Source organism: Balaenoptera borealis (genome assembly GCF_965194805.1).
Source record: "Balaenoptera borealis genome assembly, chromosome: 4".
Classification (NCBI taxonomy): domain Eukaryota; kingdom Metazoa; phylum Chordata; class Mammalia; order Artiodactyla; family Balaenopteridae; genus Balaenoptera; species Balaenoptera borealis.
The window spans coordinates 127,593,489-127,613,155 of NC_138861.1; the positions used below are offsets into that span (position 1 = coordinate 127,593,489).

General features: G+C 34.6%; 1 protein-coding gene across 6 annotated transcripts in view; it reads right to left on the reverse strand.

The window, feature by feature from the left end:
• LOC309627590 (uncharacterized protein) overlaps positions 1-19,667 on the reverse strand; it is a 564,483-nt gene that overhangs the window by 28,106 nt on the left and 516,710 nt on the right. The gene's annotated exons all lie outside the window — the stretch shown is intronic.

Here is a 19,667-nt window from a genome sequence, read left to right on the forward strand (position 1 = left end):
ATAAAACTGGTGGCTAATGTACATGGGGCACGTTTGCAGCAGGTACTTTCTAAGCTCTTTATATAAATAATTTCATTTATTCAGTGAAAGTAATTTTACCATAAATACCCTTAGTCTACATATGTTATGACTGGGATCCAAAGAGGTCAAATACTTTGTCCAACTCACTATAACCATATGTGGTTAGAAATGGGATCCATTTTGGACATAGGTGCTTTCAAAAGTGAACAATAGACTTAAATTCCAATCTCTAGGTTTAAAATTTCAATCTCAAAAATGATCCAAAGTTATGTGAATTAATTAAATTATAGATAATCTTTTGCAATTCCCACCAGATGCTAGAATCCCTTGAATCATTTCCTTGAATCCTCTGAATTTTTATAAGTTCCAAGGCTGTTTATTCCTACAAAGTTCATCCTTATACACTCCTACTCAGAATACCTTCACTTATTTTTTCAAACTTTTACAGAAGAATGCCATTTCTGTTTGACACCACTTGATCTTCAGTTTTCTCACCTGAGATGTGTTCCACAGACAGAGCACTTCAGCCTCGACTCTGCAGTTCTTGAAATCACTAGCTACCTGGGATGAGAGATGGCACTTATGTGCCCAAGAAGGAAATGTCAAGCTACTCCTTCATTGTCAAAACTATCAGAAACAGTTGAAGTTGAATCTAAGAGCTTGGCTTACAATGCATGAGCTCGTTACAATATCCCTTTCACACTCCTGGTCTCAAGACCACACTCTGGGCTTGCTGCACTGTCCTCTCCCTACTAGTATCCTCAGCAATTACTTGGGGAGTCACAGCAGTACAAAGGCTGAATACGGGGTGTAAGAATACAAAGGACCCGGGAAAACGGTTATGCCGTTTCTCTAAGAGGAAGGAGAAGCCTGAAATAGCAATAAATAATCCTATTAGAAGGAAGATAGTACCTATAGGGACTTCATTTGATATACAGTATAGAAAAAAAAAAAAGAGTAAAAATGAATGCTTGCAGGAATAAGTCTCACATCATAAGCACCGTACCATTGTGTGTTAAAGAATTACATTTTCTACCCCAGTTTTTGTATTGGTGGGGACAATCTCTTTCTGTTACTCTTTATTATTATTTTGATACAGTGATAAAATAGACCCTACTTGTGAATAAACAGTGACAATGGCATATCTAATAGAAACACAATGACTCAGAAAGTCACTAAGTTACTACTATCCAATAGAGACAAATTATTACTTAGGGAGCAATAGTAACAGTAGTATTAGTATAGGTAGTTGTTTTAAAACTTGGTCTATGAATCAAAATTGGTCTATGAACCAAACCATTTTCTTAAAAAGATTTCCATCTAGTTTTTTTCCAGTTTTTTTGTTGTTGTTGTTGTTGTTGTGTTTGAATTTAGGACAATGTGTAATCAGATAAATCAGGGAGAGATTGTTATGTCTTATTGTGACAGAGATGCTGGCCTCAGCATGCTGGTGTGCACGAAAATGAGTCTTTGTACAATAGTGTTACTAAATGAAATGAGTTGAACTCTTGACATCAAATGGGTAAGCTGTGATATTTCAATTAGTTTATAATAAGACATTAAAAAGTGTGTTTCTCCAGAATTTCTTAAGAACATCCTTTTGTTGATGATTTTTCCTAATTTGTTCATTATTTCCCAATATATTTTCCATTCAGCATTATTTATTCTTTCAAAGTCCAAATATTTAAAAATTATGTGATTATAAATAATCTTTCAACTGGAAATCTGCACTGTGAGCTGTGAAATTAATTGTATAGGCTATAATTATTAACCAAGCACTTAATTCCTTCCTATAAAAATTCTAGATGAATAAGAGGGAAAAAACAAATGGAATATAGGTTAGTTTATAGTGTTTATTATTTTAATAGGGTATAAGAAGTTACATAACTGGTCTTTATCTGTTTACTGTCTACTTTTATAACATTTCAATGTTTAAGAAGGCACTAATCTTTATTAAAATAACATCGTCATGTATATTTTGGTAATTACGGTCATCTTCAACCCTACCTCACTGTTACTCACCCTCAAATGCTTCCTTCAAAACCAAGCTTAGGACTCAATCCTGATTTCCTTAACAACTCATCACCAAACATGAAGATAACCATAGATAACCATTTTATTTTCAGATCTTCCCTTTGTAATAAATTGCGGCAAGTCCTGGATTTGTTGCTTTCTGACATTTTCCACATTACTTCAAGAATGCATATTAATATGGTCATAAAGAACAAATAAACATTTTTAAATTATGCTGTATCTATCCCATAGGAACATGCTATGCCTCAGGAAGTTGGAACTCAATATATGTTCTTTAAATAACAAAAATATATTTTCTGCCAGTAGCATGCTGATTAAGATCTTTCTGAATCAATCACTTCCCCTAAGAAATCAGAAACTCATCAACACAAGAGACATAGCCAAATGATAAATATGACAGTTCTAAAGAGAAAAACAACACAGTGATTAACAATCTGAAAATCTGCCCTGAAGCCAAATAGCCCTTTCTTATTATTAACCAAATCTATATGATCACAGCAAAAATCAGTTTGGGCCTAAAGGTTTTGATCTCCCTGTAGCCCAGAAATCCATTTAGCGGGGCACGTACATGCCTCCTGGGTGCCTTGATGCAGGAAAAACACTGAATCGATTGTTTCAGTTCTGTCTGCTTTGGTCACTGTCATAGTGCTGTGGACTAAGTTGCTTCTTCTGCTTTCTTTATAAACAAATGTCATTGCTTTGACAGAAAAGAAGTAGATACATTTATTTTTCTATATTCTTTTTAATTATTAGCCACTGCTATGACATAAAATGGCAAATCTGGAAGGAATGGCATTAAACTGAGTCCAAACTGAGTTAATATTCCAGTTAGTCTCATTGTAATTTATAGTTAGATACTTTTTTTCTCTTTCCTCTTCAATTATTTCCTTGAAATCAAAAACATGTTAATTATATTTTTGTCCTAACTCAGTTTTATTGCTTATAATAACTGTGGTAAGGAACAGGACTATATTTTTCCAAATTAGAAACAGATAGAATTTACACACCAAATGTAAAAAAAAAGGAAGTTGATAAAAATTAAATAATTGGGGCAATAATTAAAACTACATGCTGGGATTTCAGATTCTGGCTTGAATATATAAAGCATGGCAGGTCATTACTTCATTGTAAAAAAAAAAACTAGAAAAAGATATATTTAAAATAACAGAATTTTTTAAGGCACCTAAGAGTTTTGCATGCAAAAGAGTCTAAACTAACTGGTGCTCAGAAAGTTAGTGGAAATTGGCAGCTGCTTACCTGCATGGGATATTTTCTAAGTATAGGTGGGAAATTGTCCTGTCATAGGCAGAGGAGCTCTTGAGGGGGAAGAGGAACCAAGCAGGGACGTTAATGGTCAACTAGTCTGATGTGGTAAATAGGGATTTGGAGAACATCTAAACTCAAAACTTATTCTCTCTGCTCGCAGATTCTCTGCCATGGGCTTTAGCTGAGTATGTGCCAGTGTGCAGTGGAAAAGCAGACAGATATTACCCTCTCAGCGCTCAGATCCCAAAGCCCTGCATGTTGCAATACATACAGGACAAAGACTGCCATCCTGGTTTTGGAAATTAGAAAAGAAAATAAATCTTGACGTTAAGTTTTGAGAAACCAGAAGTTAACCCAAATTAAGTAAAGTTAGAACTAAGCCCCAGTTCAAATAAATTCCTGCTTGAAGTGATCTGGCCTGCATCCTAGCTACTTTCCCTTTTTAGGGAAAAATGATATCCTCCATAGGTTTATGGTTTGTTTATATACAATGTCCAGTATACATAAAACATTTCAAGATATGCAAAGAAAACATAAGGGAAAGAAGGGTCAACTGATGCAAAACACAGAAGATCAGATGTAGGGATTAAAAAATGTATACTTAACCATTAACATGAAAAATGGAGAATTTAAACAGGAATGAAATTTTGGATATTCTACAACATGTACAATAATGTAGGAATTCATTCTAAGATATTTACAATAATGTAAATTAAGAATGTGTCAGATGAGTTTAACAGTATACTGGACACCACAGAAGGAAGGATCAGGAAACTAGTAGCAGTAGAAACTACACAATGTGGAGGACTTCTCTGGTTGTGCAGTGGTTAAGACTCTGTGCTCCCAGTGCAGGAGGCCCGGGTTTGATCCCTGGTCAGGGAACTAGATCGCACATGCCACAACTAAGAGTTTGCATGCCACAACTAAGGAGCCCATGAGCTGCAACTAAGGATCCCGCCTGCCACAACCAAGGCCTGGCACAACCAAATAAATAAATAAAATTTTTTAAAAAAGTAACTCAAAAAGAAAAAAGAAATTACACAAAGTGGAGCATGGAGACAAAATGATAATATAAAAACAGAACAAAATATGAGAGATATGTGGACAACATTATACAATTTAATATATATTGTGAGATTGGACCATCATAAAAAGATGTGAGAAAAAAGAAGCAAAAAATATTAGCAAATATAATGGCTAAAATGTTGCCAATATATATTCAAAAAGCTCAGTAAAACCCAACCTAAGTAATAAATTTAAATCATCAAAATTAAAATATTTCACTGATCAAGAAACATTATTAAGAAAGTAAAAAGGCAAGAAATAGGCTGGGGGAAAATATGACCAAGATTTAAATCCAGAACAGAAAAAAAGAATTCCAATAAGTAAATCAGAAAAAGACAACTCAATTCAAAACACAGTCAAAAACTTGAACAGACGTGGAGAAAAAAAAAGGTAAAAGGTAATATCAATATGTTCAATAAGCATCATTTTATGTATATATAAACATATGCTCAGTGTCATTATTTATCATAAAAATACAAATTAAAATTGCAATGAAATAATATTTATCACCAGAATGGATAAAATTTAAAACTAACAATAGCAAGTGTTAGTAAGGATGGAGAACAAATGGATCTCTCCTTAACTCTAGGAGGGGTGTAAAATGATAGAGGTGTTTGGGAAATAGACATTTTCTACTAAAGTTCAACATACCTTTAACTTTAACCTGGTGATTCCACTGCTAGGTATATACTTAACAGAAATTACTGCATTTGTCTACAAAAATAGTTGTGTAAGAAAATTAATGTTGGTCTTATTATAATATTCAAGAATCAACCCAAAAACCCATCAAAAGAGAATGGATAAAGAAGTGTTTTCTGTATATAAAGAAAGAGAGAGAAATATTAACACCAATAAAATGAATGAACTATTAGTACACACAACAACATGGGTGGATTTCAAAAAATACCTTGAAAGAAGCCAAACAAAAAGGAATACATACTCTATAATATCATGTATGTGAAATACAAAATAGAGAGAACTAATTCATGGTGCTGTAAATTGAAAAGTGGTTAATTCTGGAAACAGGAAGGAGGATTATGGGCTATTAGAAGGGAAAGAGCACATGGGAATTTTCTGAGGTGAAGGACATTTTCTGTATCTTCTCTGAGTGGTGGTTATATGGGTATATGCGTATATGCATATGTTATAACTGATAGAGCAGCTTACTAAAAATTTATGTATTTAACTCATAATAAAATATGCCCCAATTTAAAAATATAGTTAACCCTTGAGAATCAGAAACTTGGGAAAATAGAATAATTAAAAATTAATGTTTGAATATTGCTATCTAAGGTAATTTAAAGTTAAGTCGGGGATATTTATTGTAGTTTAAATCTGTTGATAATTAAGACAATGCAGTATGCTCAGGAAATCTACATTTTACTATCTGTTGTAATTGATTCAGAGCTTCTTTCTTTTATGACTTCAGTTAGAAGGTGAAACTGATCTAAGGTAAAGAAAATTATTGTAAAATTTTAATGTTTTTATCATTTGAGCAAACCTAAAATTTTCAGAAATGTAAAAATAATAAATTCCTGAAAGTAGAATAATATGGCTAATGGGAGATTCCTGAAGAGAAAATGTTGCATAAATATCATAACTTTAGTTGTTATTACTTTACTATATAGTAAAATCAGCCATTTAAAACAAAGATGTATATTAGCAGAAGTCCACTTACATCATCATAACAAAATGGCCTACCCCACTGGCTATGACTACAGGGCTTCTAGAAAGTCATGCATTAGAAAAATGTACATTAATCATAAGTATGTAGGTATTAACCAATCAAAATGTAAAAAAATTTTAGAGATTGTCTAGGTGATTATGGCTAGGCGAAAATTTGACTACGGACTTAATGAAATTATTTCCCAAACTTGAGCAATCAGAAATAGGATGCCAGAGAGATATGTTTCTTAGACTTAGAAACAAGACAAAAAACTTAGAATTTTTTCTATCTTTGCAAAGTATGTAACTGTGTAGAGCTTCCTCCATCATTCTTTATTTCTGTCATTTTTCCTTAGTTATCATCACTTTCTCTAAGATGTTAATTTTTTTAGACAATAATGAGCCTTCATTTTAAAGTATTTAATACAAATTGCTACTAAGAACCTTTTTAAATTTAAAAAGTATTTCAAAAAGTTTGAAATTTATAATGATTCACTTTTAGGTGAATTTTTTCCTCTTTTTGCTTTGCTCCCTTAAGAATTGAATATATGGTACTTATTTGAAAATTCTCATTGTCAACCCTGGAAAAGGAACGCAATTAATTTTAAAACTAATTTTCATAAATAAAAGAAAAGGAGTAGGACAGAGAGTAGAAGAATAAGAAAGTAATTTCTTCAAAGCCTTAAATCCACAATACAAAAATGATATATTCAAAATAGTTTGCATACTCAAACTCATGGACATCAAATTCATGACAGCAAAATGTCATGAAAGAAATTTAGAAAATTATGAAAAAAATACTATAAAATAATCTAGAAGAAAATATTTTACATATCTAATGAAACGCATATTAATATTGAGACTTTCAATGGAAGGATCATATACAAAAGAAATGTCTTCAAATTGAGATCTCTATATACCCACAAATATTTCCTAGAATAGATAACAAAAAGGAACCCGGACTGACACATTACAAACAGCTGTGACATCTCTAGTAACCTTGGAGAGGCAACTGATCTGTTAGTGATGATCAGGAGATAGAAACTTTTCTAATTTATTTTCTCGCTAGGCACTTTAAAAATTCAGTCACATTCTTAAAGCTTTTTTTTCTCTTAGCTAAAACACACATAGTATGCACTGCACTCACCCACTATGGATCTTTACTTTTTTAATCAGTTAACTTCCAAAATGAGATGCTGTTCCAATCTTTGAGACCCTATAACAGTCCTATTTCTAGTGGAATTTCCCTGATCTGAGATTTTATTGTTTTCTTGTTTTTTGTTTTAGTTTGGGTTCTGAGTTTTGGAGTTTTAGGGGATTTCTTTTGTTTTTGCTACAGGTTATAAAGAAAGAGCTATGATCACTAATAAGGAGAGAAAAGACACTGTCTGTCTTCCAAGTTTTCAGGGCATTAGTAAAGACCTGTTGTTTCCCTGGATGACTAAGACAGGAAGCCAGCTAGAAGACACAGAGCTGAACCAGCAGAGAACAGTGTAGCACCCCTCACACACACACAAACACACACACACACACGGGGGAAACCTCATCAACTGAGATAAATAAGAGGACAAAAATAGCACTGAGCAATGCAACAGCCCACGTGAGAATGGCTTGTACAAAACCTGAGCTTGCAAGCATCCTTCATCCACGGTCAATGGCATCTGGGCATATACAGATAACTGAATGCTGTTATTATACCTACGCAGCATGGTTATTGCTTGATATAAAAAGATATATAAATAGATGCATATCTACCAATTTCTAAGCAAATTACCTTTTGATATACCATGACTAGAGTGCCTACAAGTAGAGGACTAGTGCAAATTTGCCAAGCAAGATGGAGTTTACCCCCAGTATTTTTTTTTCTTTTCTTTTTGTGTGTTTGTTTCTGCTGTATAATAAAGTGAATCAGCTATACATAAACATATATCCCCATATCTCCACCCCCTTGCATCTCCCTCCCATGCTCCCTATCCCACCCCTCTAGGTGGACACAAAGCACCGAGTTGATTTCCCTGTGCTATGTGGCTGATTCCCACTAGCTATCTATTTTACATTTGGTAGTGTATATATGTCCATGGCACTCTCTTACTTTGTCCCAGCTTACCGTTCCCCCTCCCTGTGTCCTCAAGTCGGTTCTCTACATCTGTATATCTTTATTCCTATCCTGCCCCTAGGTTCTTCAGAACCTTTTTTTTTTTTTAGATTCCATATATATGCGTTAGCATATGGTATTTGTTTTTCTCTTTCTGACTTACTTCACTCTGTATGACAGTCTCTAGGTCCATCCACCTCACTACAAATAACTCAATTTCATTTCTTTTTATGGCTGAGTAACATTCCATTGTATATATGTGCAATAAAGATATCTTCTTTATCCACTCATCTGTCGATGGACACTTGGGATGCTTCCATTTTCTGGCTATTGTAAATAGAACTGCAATGAACATTGCGGTACATGACTCTTGTTCGAATTATGGTTTTCTCAGGGTATGTGCCAAGTAGTGGGATTGCTGGGCCGTATGGTAGTTCAATTTTTAGTTTTTTAAGGAATCTCCATACTGTTCTCCATAGTGGCTGTATCAGTTTACATTCCCACCAACAGTGCAAGAGGGTTCCCTTTTCTCCACACCCTCTCCAGCATTTATGGTTTGTAGATTTTTTGATGATGGCCATTCTGACGGGTGCGAGGTGATATCTCATTGTAGTTTTGATTTGCATTTCTCTAATGATTAGTGATATTGAGTATCCTTTCATGTGTTTGTTGGCAATCTGTATATCTTCTTTGGAGAAATGTTTATTTAGATCATCTGCCCATTTTTGGATTGGGTTGTTTGTTTTTTTGATATTCAGCTGCATGAACTGCTTGTATATCTTGGAGATTAAGCCTTTGTCAGTTGCTTCGTTTGCAAATATTTTCTCCCATTCTGAGGGTTGTCTTTTCATCTTCTTATGGTTTCCTTTGCTGTGCAAAAGTTTTTAAGTTTCATTAGGTCCCATTAGTTTATTTTTGTTTTTATTTCCATTTCTCTCGGAGGTGGGTCAAAAAGGATCTTGCTGTGATTTATGTCATAGAGTGCTCTGCCTAGGTCTTCCTCTAAGAGTTTTATAGTATCTGGCCCTACATTTACGTCTTTAATCCATTTTGAGTTTATTTTTGCGTATGATGTTACAGAGTGTTCTAATCTCATTCTTTTACATGTAGCTGTTCAGTTTTCCCAGCACCACTTATTGAAGAGGCTGTCTTTTCTCCATTGTATATTCTTGCCTCCTTTAGCAAATATAAGGTAACCATACGTGTGTGGGTTTATCTCTGGGCTTTCTATCCTGTTCCATTGATCTATATTTCTGTTTTTGTGCCAGTACCATACTGTTTTGATTACTGTAGCTTTGTAGTATAGTCTGAAGTCAAGGAGCCTGATTCCTCCAGCTCTGTTTTTCTTTTTCAAGATTGCTTTGGCTATTTGGGGTCTTTTCTGCTTCCATACAAATTGTGAAATATTTTGTTCTAGTTCTGTGAAAAATGCCATTGGTAGTTTGATAGGGATTGCATTGAATCTGTAGATTGCTTTGGGCAGTATAGTCATTTTCACAATGTTGATTCCTCCAATCCAAGAACATGGTATATCTCTCCAGCTGTTTGTAACATCTTTAATTTCTTTCATCAGTGTCTTATAGTTTTCTGCATACAGGTCTTTTCTCTCTTTAGGTAAGTTTATACCTAGGTATTTTATTCTTTTTGTGTAATGGTAAATGGGAATGATTCCTTAATTTACCTTTCAGAATGTTCATCATTAGTGTATAGGAATGCAAGCGATTTCTGTGCATTAATTTTATATCCTGCTACTTTACCAAATGCATTAATTAGTTTCCTGGTAGCATCTTTAGGATTCTCTATGTAGAGTATCATGTCATCTGCAAACAGTGACAGCTTTCTTCTTTTCTGATTTTAATTCTTTTATTTCTTTTTCTTTTCTGATTGCTGTGGCTGAAACTTCCAAAACTATGTTGAATAATAGTGGTGAGAGTGGGCAACCTTGTCTTGTTCCTAATCTTAGTGTAAATTGCTTCAGTTTTTCACCATTGATAATGATGTTGGCTGTGGGTCTGTCATATATGGCCTTTATTATGTTGAGGTAAGTTCCCTCTATGCCTACTTTCTGGAGAGTTTTTATCATAAATGGGTGTTGAATTCTGTCAAAAGCTTTTTCTGCATCTATTGAGATGATCATATGGTTTTTATTCTTCAATTTGTTAATATGGTATATAACATTGATTGACATGCATATATTGAAGAATCCTTGCATTCCTGAGATAAACCCCACTTGATCAAGGTGTATGACCCTTTTAATGTGCTGCTGGAATCTATTTGCCAGTATTTTGTTGAGGATTTTTACATCTATGTTCATCAGTGATATTGGTCTGTAGTTTTCTTTTTTGTGGGACATCTTTGTCTGCTTTTAGTTTCAGGGTGATGGTGGCCTCGTAGAATGAGTTTGGCAGTGCTCCTCCTTCTGCTATATTTTGGAAGAGTTTCAGAAGGATAGGTGTTAGCTCTTCTCTAAATGTTTGATAGAATTCGCCTGTGAAGCCATCTGGTCCTGGGCTTTTGTTTGTTGGAAGGTTTTAAATCACAGTCTCAATTTCAGTGCTTGTGTTTGGTGTCTTTATATTTTCTATTTCTTCCTGGTTCAGTCTCGGAGGCTGTGCTTTTCTAAGAATGTGTCCATTTCTTCCAGTTTGTCCATTTTATTGGCATATAGTTGCTTGTAGTAATCTCTCATGATCCTTTGTATTCCTGCAGTGTCAGTTGTTACTTCTCCTTTTCCATTTCTAATTCTATTGATTTGAGTCTTCCCCTTTTTTTCTTGATAAGTCTGGCTAATGGGTTATCAATTTTGTTTATCTTCTCAAAGAACCAGCTTTTAGTTGTATTGATCTTAGCTATTGTTTCCTTCATTTCTTTTTCATTTATTTCTGAGCTGATCTTTATGATTTCTTCCCTGTTGCTAACTTTGTGGGTTTTTTGTTCTTCTTTCTCTAAGTGCTTTAGGTGAAAGGTTAGGTTGTTAGTTTGAGATGTTTCTTGTTTCTTGAGTTAGGATTGTATTGCTATAAACTTCCCTCTAGAACTGCTTTTGCTGCATCCCATAGGTTTTGGGTTGTCATGTTTTCATTGACATTTTTTTCTAGGTATTTTTTGATTTCCTTTTTGATTTCTTCAGTAATCTCTTGGTAATTTAGTAATGTATTGTTTAGCCTCCTTGTATTTGTATTTTTTACAGATTTTCTCCTGTAATTGATATCTAGTCTCATAGCATTGTGGTCAGACAGCATACTTGATATGCTTTCAATTTTCTTAAATTTACCAAGGCGTGAATGATCTATCCTGGAGAATGTTCCATGAGCCCTTGAGAAGAAAGTGTATTCTGTTGTTTTTGGATGGATGTCCTATAAATATCAATTAAGTCCATCTTGTTTAATGTAGCATTTAAAGCTTGTGTTTCCTTATTTATTTTCATTTTGATTGATCTGTCCATTGGTGAAAGTGGGGTGTTAAAGTCCCCTACTATGATTGTGTTACTGTCGATTTCCCCTTTTATGGCTGTTAGCATTTTCCTTAAGTATTGAGGTGCTCCTACGTTGGGTGCATAAAAATTTTACAATTGTTTTATCTTCTTCTTGGATTGATCCCTTGATCATTATGTAGTGTCTTTCTTTGTCTCTTGTAATAGTCTTTATTTTAAAGTCTATTTTGTCTGATATGAGAATTGCTACTCCAGCTTTCTTTTGATTTCCATTTGCATGGAATATCTTTTTCCTTCCCTCACTTTCAGTCTGTATGTGTCCCTAGGTCTGAAGTGGGTCTCTTGTAGACAGCATATAGACAGGTCTTGTTTTTGTATCCATTCAGCCAGTCTATGTCTTTTGGTTGGAGCATTTTATCCATTACATTTTAGGTATTTATCGATATATGTGTTCCTATTACCATTTTCTTAAATGTTTTGGGTTTGTTATTGTAGGTCTTTTCCTTCTGTTGTGTTTCCTGCCTAGAGAAGTTCCTTTAGCATTTGTTGTAAGGCTGGTTTGGTGGTGCTGAATTCTCTTAGCTGTTGCTTGTCTGTAAAGGTTTTTATTTCTCCATCAAATCTGAATGAGATTCTTGCTGGGTAGAGTAATCTTGGATGTAGGTTCTCCTCTTTTATCACTTTAAATATGTCCTGCCACTTCTTTCTGGCTTGCAGAGTTTCTGCTGAAAATCAGCTGTTAACGTTATGGGGATTCCCTTGTATGTTATATGTTGCTTTTCCCTTGCTGCTTTTAATATTTTTTCTTTGTATTTAGTTTTTGATAGCTTGAGTAATATATCTTGCCATGTTTCTCCTTGGATTTATCCTGTTTGGGACTCTCTGCATTCCCTGGACTTGATTGACTATTTCCTTTCCCATATTAGGGAAGTTTTCAACTATAATCTCTTCAAATATTTTCTCAGTCCCTTTCTTTTTCTCTTCTTCTTCTGGGACCCCTATAATTCGACCCCTATAAACGCACCCCTATAATGTTGGTGCGTTTAATGTTGTCCCAGTGGTCTCTGAGACTGTTCTCAATTCTTTTCATTCTTTTTTATTTATTCTGTTCTGCAATAGTTATTTCCACTATTTTATCTTCCAGGTCACTTATCCATTGTTCTGCCTCAGTTATTCTGCTATTGATTCCTTTGAGAGAATTTTTAATTTCATTTATTGTGTTGTTCATCATTGTTTGTTTGCTCTTTAGTTCTTCTAGGTCCTTGTTAAATGTTTCTTATATTTTCTCCATTCTATTTCCAAGATTTTGGATCATCTTTACTATCGTTACTCTGAATTCTTTTTCAGGTAGACTGCCTACTTTCTCTTCACTTGTTTGGTCTGGTGGGTTTTTACCTTGCTCCTTCATCTGCTGTGTATTTATCTGTCTTCTCATTTTGCTTCACTTACTGTGTTTGGGGTCTCCTTTCTGCCGGCTGCAGGTTCGTAGTTCTTGTTGTTTTTGGTGTCTGTCCTCAGTGGGTAAGTTTGGTTCACTGGGTTGTGTAGGCTTCCGGGTGGAGGGGACTGCTGCCTGTGTTCTGGTGAATGAGGATGGATCTTGTCTTTCTGGGGGGGCAGGACCGCGGCCGGTGGTGTGTGTTCAGGTGTCTTTGAACTTATTATGATTTTAGGCAGCCTCTCTGCTAATGGGTGGGGTTGTGTTCCTGTCTTGCTAGTTGTTTGGCATAAGGTGCCCAGCACTGTTTCTTGCTGGTTGTTGAGTGGAGCTGGGTCTTAGTGTTGAGATGGAGAGCTGTGAGAGCTTTCGCCATTTGATATTACATGGGGCTGGGAGGTCTCTTGTGGACCAATGTCCTGAACTTGGCTCTCCCACCTCAGAGGCTCAGGCCTGACACCCAGCTGGAGCACGAAGACTATGATTGTGGAGGCTTGGTGAATCCAAAATCTGATGTAGCAGGCCAGCGGGCTGGAGACTCTGGGAAGAGTTGCAGCCCAAATGAAGGCTGCTGGCAGAATCCTCTCCCCCAGTTTTTGAGAAAACAAAAATATAAGTTAATTTTCATTGTAAACATAGTTTAATGGAGATGATGTTTCTTTTCCTCTAGAAAATCTTTGCTCAGATAAGTAAAAATAAGTGGTCTTTCTAAGTTTTATTGAAATTACACAAAATTGTAGAATTATTTTCACAAATAAGAAGATAATGCTGATTGTTGTGCTTCTGCTTCTCAATTAACAACTCATTAAAAAATGTACAATACTAGCTTGGGCTATCAAAGCCAGGCACAGTTAGGAGCCTGGTATCAGCCAGCACTTTTTTTCCTGCATCTCCTATTACTTTCTAACATAATTGTTGACTTATTTATGTTGTAAAATTGTCTCTCTTCTTAGGATGTAATCCCCTTAAAAGGCAGGTTTTCTCATTTATATTCTTCACTGGTATTCCTACCCCTCAAAGAGTACCTGCCTTATAAATATTTGTTGAAGGAATATTTAAAAGAATGTCTGAGAAAATTTTGAAGACTTTTTATAAATACAGCTAACATCATGACTGGGGGTTCTTATGTCATCTAAAGAATCTCTCTAGATTTGCTACCTTCTGACTCAATGTGTCTAACACAGTTACATTAATAATAATTTCAAATTGCTCCTTCTAGTATTTATTCTTTCTTTATCAAGGAGTAGCATTTGTGTTGCACTCCCTAGAAACTTTAAAGAGACTATAACAAATACAAATCATGGTAACAGAATTATTGAGACGTCTGTCACATAATGATCAATATTCCTCCCCACTGTGGATCTTCCATATGAACTGAGAAGCCAAATGTCAGTATCTAGAAAATTACTGGATGCAGCAACATACATCTTTCCTGAGGTTTTGAAGTCAGTCCGCTCATCCATAATGAAGCTAATACTGTGGAGGTATCGGTATTCACATGTATAGCAAGAAAAGGACACTTTCTTGTCATTGTGCGCACCTATGAAATTTTTTTTTAATATATTTTTCTTAACCATATTTGCTTATCTATTTATTTATTTATTTTTATTTTTGGCTGTGTTGGGTCTTCGTTTCTGTGCGAGGGCTTTCTCCAGTTGCGGCAAGTGGGGGCCACTCTTCATCGCGGTGCACGGGCCTCTCACTATCGTGGCCTCTCCTGTTGCAGACCACAGGCTCCAGATGCACAGGCTCAGTAATTGTGGCTCACGGGCCCAGTTGCTCCGCGGCCTGTGGGATCCTCCCAGACCAGCGCTCGAACCCGTGTCCCCTGCATTGGCAGGCAGATTCTCAACCACTGTGCCACCAGGGAAGCCCGTACCTATGAAATTTCATGTTGCTTTAAATGTTTTTCTTCAATTCATGAAAAACATATTTTAAAATAACTTGTGAGATAAAAAGACTTTGATCTGAAATCAGATTCTCAAAATTTTCATGGTCCAGCTTTGTAAATTAAAAAACCTCAGGTGATATAAGTTAGGGGCCATCCGTTTGCTTACTTGTTTAGATCCAAGCATGGCAGATAAACAAAATAAATAACAAAATTGTTTTAGAGACAACTGTATTGTTAAGTAATTTTATTTCTAATACTTCCACATATGTAACTATATTTAGTTCTAAAAACTACATGTAATTCTATAATATTTAAGAATGATTTTATTTAAAAACATAGCCATGGTCAACCAAAAATTGTGGAGTTTTATATGGCATGTTGCTTTTCTTGTAAAAATTAAAAAATAAATCAGTGAACAAGATGTTAGGTTAATACTAACATCTTACATGTCAACATTTAGTGACAGGGAAATGTTTCAGATGCATATCTAATAAGCCAGGAGGCTTTATAGTCAAGGATTTTTTTTTACTGTGTACACAAACAAATATCATTTATAGTCCTACGATATGCTAACATTCACTTTCCTGTAAACTAAATCATGCACAACACATTTTTAAATATGACCCCTAACAGCAAAGTTTGACAAGGTGCTTGTTTTTAATCTTTCATGGGAGGTTTCACTCCAACCAGAAATGCTATTTACATTCAGCAGTGCAATCAATTCTATCACATTCCATTTTTCTGGAAATAGTTTCATTGAAATGTGCTCGTGTAAATGGCTTTCAAGATGTTTATTAAATATCTCATAAGCCTCTTGGCACTACTAGAATATAATAATAGTTTTTAAATGTGTAAATGCTATGAGTCTATACAACATAAAGCAAAATATTTGCAATTATGGTGGAATCTCACAGAGTAAGACACTGCATTTAAAATTTCTAATAATTTTAACTCATTGCTATGATGTCTGGTCTCTTCTGGCTTTTAACCGTAGTTTAATGGGAAAAAATTTTTTTTAAGCAGAAGCAATTTACACATATAGAGTTCCTGACATTGCATTATGACTACAAATTCCTGACTATAGAATTATTAGCACAGTTGTTTTAGCTCATCTGAAAAGCTAATTTAGATCACTAGTATTAAAGAAGTTGAATTAGAGGCTCTCATATACAAAGTTAACATCTAACTTAATAATTAAGAATTTCAATTCAGTAGTTTTTAACATTCCAAGAGATCTAAAAGTCATAGTTCATGCCCAAGAATAAAAATATTTGCTTTCAAGAGATATTTAAAGTTATTTTATTCAAGAATATGGAAGAATACTGAGGTTGTTTTAGTATTTAAAGAATTTATATTCTAGAGCTAAAATAAAACTCACATGTTGCATTATATTAGTTTCCTACTGTTACTATAACAAATTATTACAAACTTAGTGGCTTAACACCACACAAATGCATTCCCTTACAGTTCTCTAGGTCAGAAGTTCACAATGAGTCTCACAGGGCTGCCATCAAGGTGTTAGAAGCTCTGGTTCCTTCCTGAGGCTCTAGGGGAGAATCTGTTCCTTCCTTTTCCAGCTTCCTTGGCTCCTAGCCCCCTTTCATCCTCAAAGCCAGCAATTTCATGACTGCAACCTCTGTTTCCATAGCTTCTCTCATATTCTTGCCTCCACTTTCCCTTAAAAGGATCCTTGTGAATACCTTGGGCCCACTCAGATAATCCAAGATAACTTTCCCATCTCAAAATGCTTACTTAATCCCACCTGCAAAGTACCTTCACCAGGTAAGGTATTATATTCCCAAATTCCAGGGACTGGGGCATGGAGCCATTATTCTGCCAACCACATACGCAAAAGTAAATTTTACTTTAATTTCTTCCAGCACATCATAGCTTTTTTTTTTTTTTAAAAAAAGGCTTAGTCCTTTTAATTATACTATTAAACACATGGTCATATTTTAATTTCCATCCTATTTTGATCGACTATGTAAATTTTTTCCACAAGCAGTCCTATTTCCTTCTGATCATTGTTAATATAATAAGGTGAATATTATCATCCAATTGAGGGTAGAGCTAACAGTAATTTTGAACTGATAGATGACTTTTAAAATGTTCTAAATTGCTTGTATACAACATTTTCATTAAGTTTTTATAATAGTTTATCATTTTTGGTAAAACATTACCTTTGTCAAGAGAATAAGCCTTTAATAATTCAGCTGAGACTTTTCCTTCTGATTTTCAGCCAAATCACACACTTAGCCCCCACTTCAGATACCCCCTTCCTGTCATGTAAGCCATGTTTTTAATGGCATAAAACAAGAAGTATTATGGTTAATTATTAAAACCTCACCAAAAAATTCGAGTTGGTTGAGCAAGTACTTCTATACATTGGGTAGTAATTCTTACAAACCTGACCAAAAAATTAAATGTAAGATCTGGAGATGTTTTTTCCAACACAGACACATGACAATATAATGTACATTTTCGCACTAGGCCTGCAAAGAATAAACTATAAAAGAAAATGCAGTTTATTATTTCAGAAGGAAGGAAAAGAAAGTGAAATGGTTTATCACTAAGCACAGTCTTCGTAGGCAGGCCATTTAAAAGGTAGTGAGAATTTTACTGCTGTCCTTGTAAGAAATGGAATGCACTTCTTCTTCTACTCCCTTGACTCTAGTTCAAGCATTATACATGGAAGAATTCACAAAGGACAGGCTATAAAATTAGGATATTTTACTGCTCTTCATGGTTCGCTGGTTGGAAGGCAGTAGAAGATGCTGTATATAAATACCATTGCCTTTATTAGGGTGGAGAAAAACTAGATAAGAAGTAGTCATTCCACTCACTGTTTATGCAAAGAATAGTTGGGGTTATTTTGATTTCTACAATTCACAATGCTCAGACCAAACTTGGGCCTATGACCAAAAAATGAGAAAAAAGAAAAAAAGTATCCAGAATAAAATTGAGAATCTACATAGATCCTTCCCAAAAGTATACTGTCCTAGCACCCAAACTATTATCTGTAAGGTGGATAAAACTATGCCTAGTTTAACATCAGCAGTTCGTATGAAAGAAAATTTTATTTTTCTGTTGGCAACAAGTTCAAAATCCATTGTCCCTCAGATGAGACTGCCAAAAAGTTTAAACCTTGGGATTTAATTATTAATAGAAATGCTATCCTGCACAATTTATATGTCTATGATATGATACAAAATGATAATTGAACAAATTGATAATACTCTGTACTGGTCATGCCATATCTAGAGTATTGTACATAGGACTGGACATCTTTCTTAAACCAGAGAGCATACATAAGAAGATGAAGCCTTTAGTGCAAAACTTTGATGGCTCCAAAACTCTTAATCTTTAAAAAAAAGTAACGAAGTTTCAATGTAGCCCCTGGGGGGGTGGGGTAGTTTCTATTCAGAAAAAGAAAATTTGAATAATTAGAGCTATTCTCATGGGCTACCTTGTAAGAAATAAATATAGCTATATTACACTAATATAGCTCTAAAGGTTTCATTGTGTTTTAACACCAAGTGTTTTCTTTAATCTCTACGACTTCCCTAAAAGAGAGACAAAGCGGTGATTGTTCCCATATGATAGATAAGAAAACCAAGCTAAAAGGGATTAAGTAATTTGTACCAGATCATATAGCAAGTGGGAAACTCATGTCTCAGATATTGATACTCTTATTCTAAGTCTTATTCTTATTAAGAATAAGATATAAGAATAATTAAGATATTCTTATTCTAAGTCTGTACATTAGACACAATAGTCTCTAGTGAGTGTGATATTATTGTATGAATTAAATGATATAATATATGTAAAAGCACATAGCACAATATGAGACAGTATAATGGACAAGAGCAAAACAGAGACATTGGACACAGATTACCTCAGTTTTAATCCCTGCTCTACCAATTACAAGCTATTTCATCATTTGTGAAATGTGTTAATACCACCTAGTTTACAGGGTGTTTGGAGGTATAAATGAGTTACTATGTTATAAAGCACTTTGCTGTAAAAGCTCTCTCAGTGTTGATGAATATAAAAATCTATCATTGTCTGGCACGTGGAAGGCACTCAAATATTAGCTGCAGTAGCTCTCCAACATGGGAAGCGTTAATTCAGATGATAAATTGATATATTTGTCATGTTGTAGAAGATATTCTAGAAACGCAGTAAGAGAGGGGTGGGAAATGTGAACAAGCAAACTCCCGAGTTCCTTTGTAAAATCCCGTGAATCAATGCTCTGTAAGGAGTTATATGGAAGTTCTCTCCCAAAAGAAATATGCTCTTTTTCCATAAATTCACACTCCATACGTATCTAATCTGTGTCTAATGTGCAATTAATTCAGTAGATAAGTTTGCAAACTAGCACAGGCCTCAGTAGATGAGAAGCTAGTCATAGATGTATATTCATGATTTCCTTTACTGGAAATTTCAATACCCACCAGTTTATAGGAATTCACATAAATCTTATTTGCTTGTGTATGAATAATGTGACCTCACCACAAAGATTTTCCTAAAATATTCAGTTTTGTATTTAATATCATTTCCAAGTTTGCAGATTATGCATTCTATACTGGTAAAAATCAATTTCCCATATTTGCTTTGATGTTTACAGGGAATGAAATTCACAGGAAAAGAACTAAGTTTACATATTTCACTAGTACTATCTAAACCAAGATGAATTAGATGTATTTTTTTTCCTCAAGGCACTGGAGCAAAAACAGACGATAATTTAGTCACAGTACAT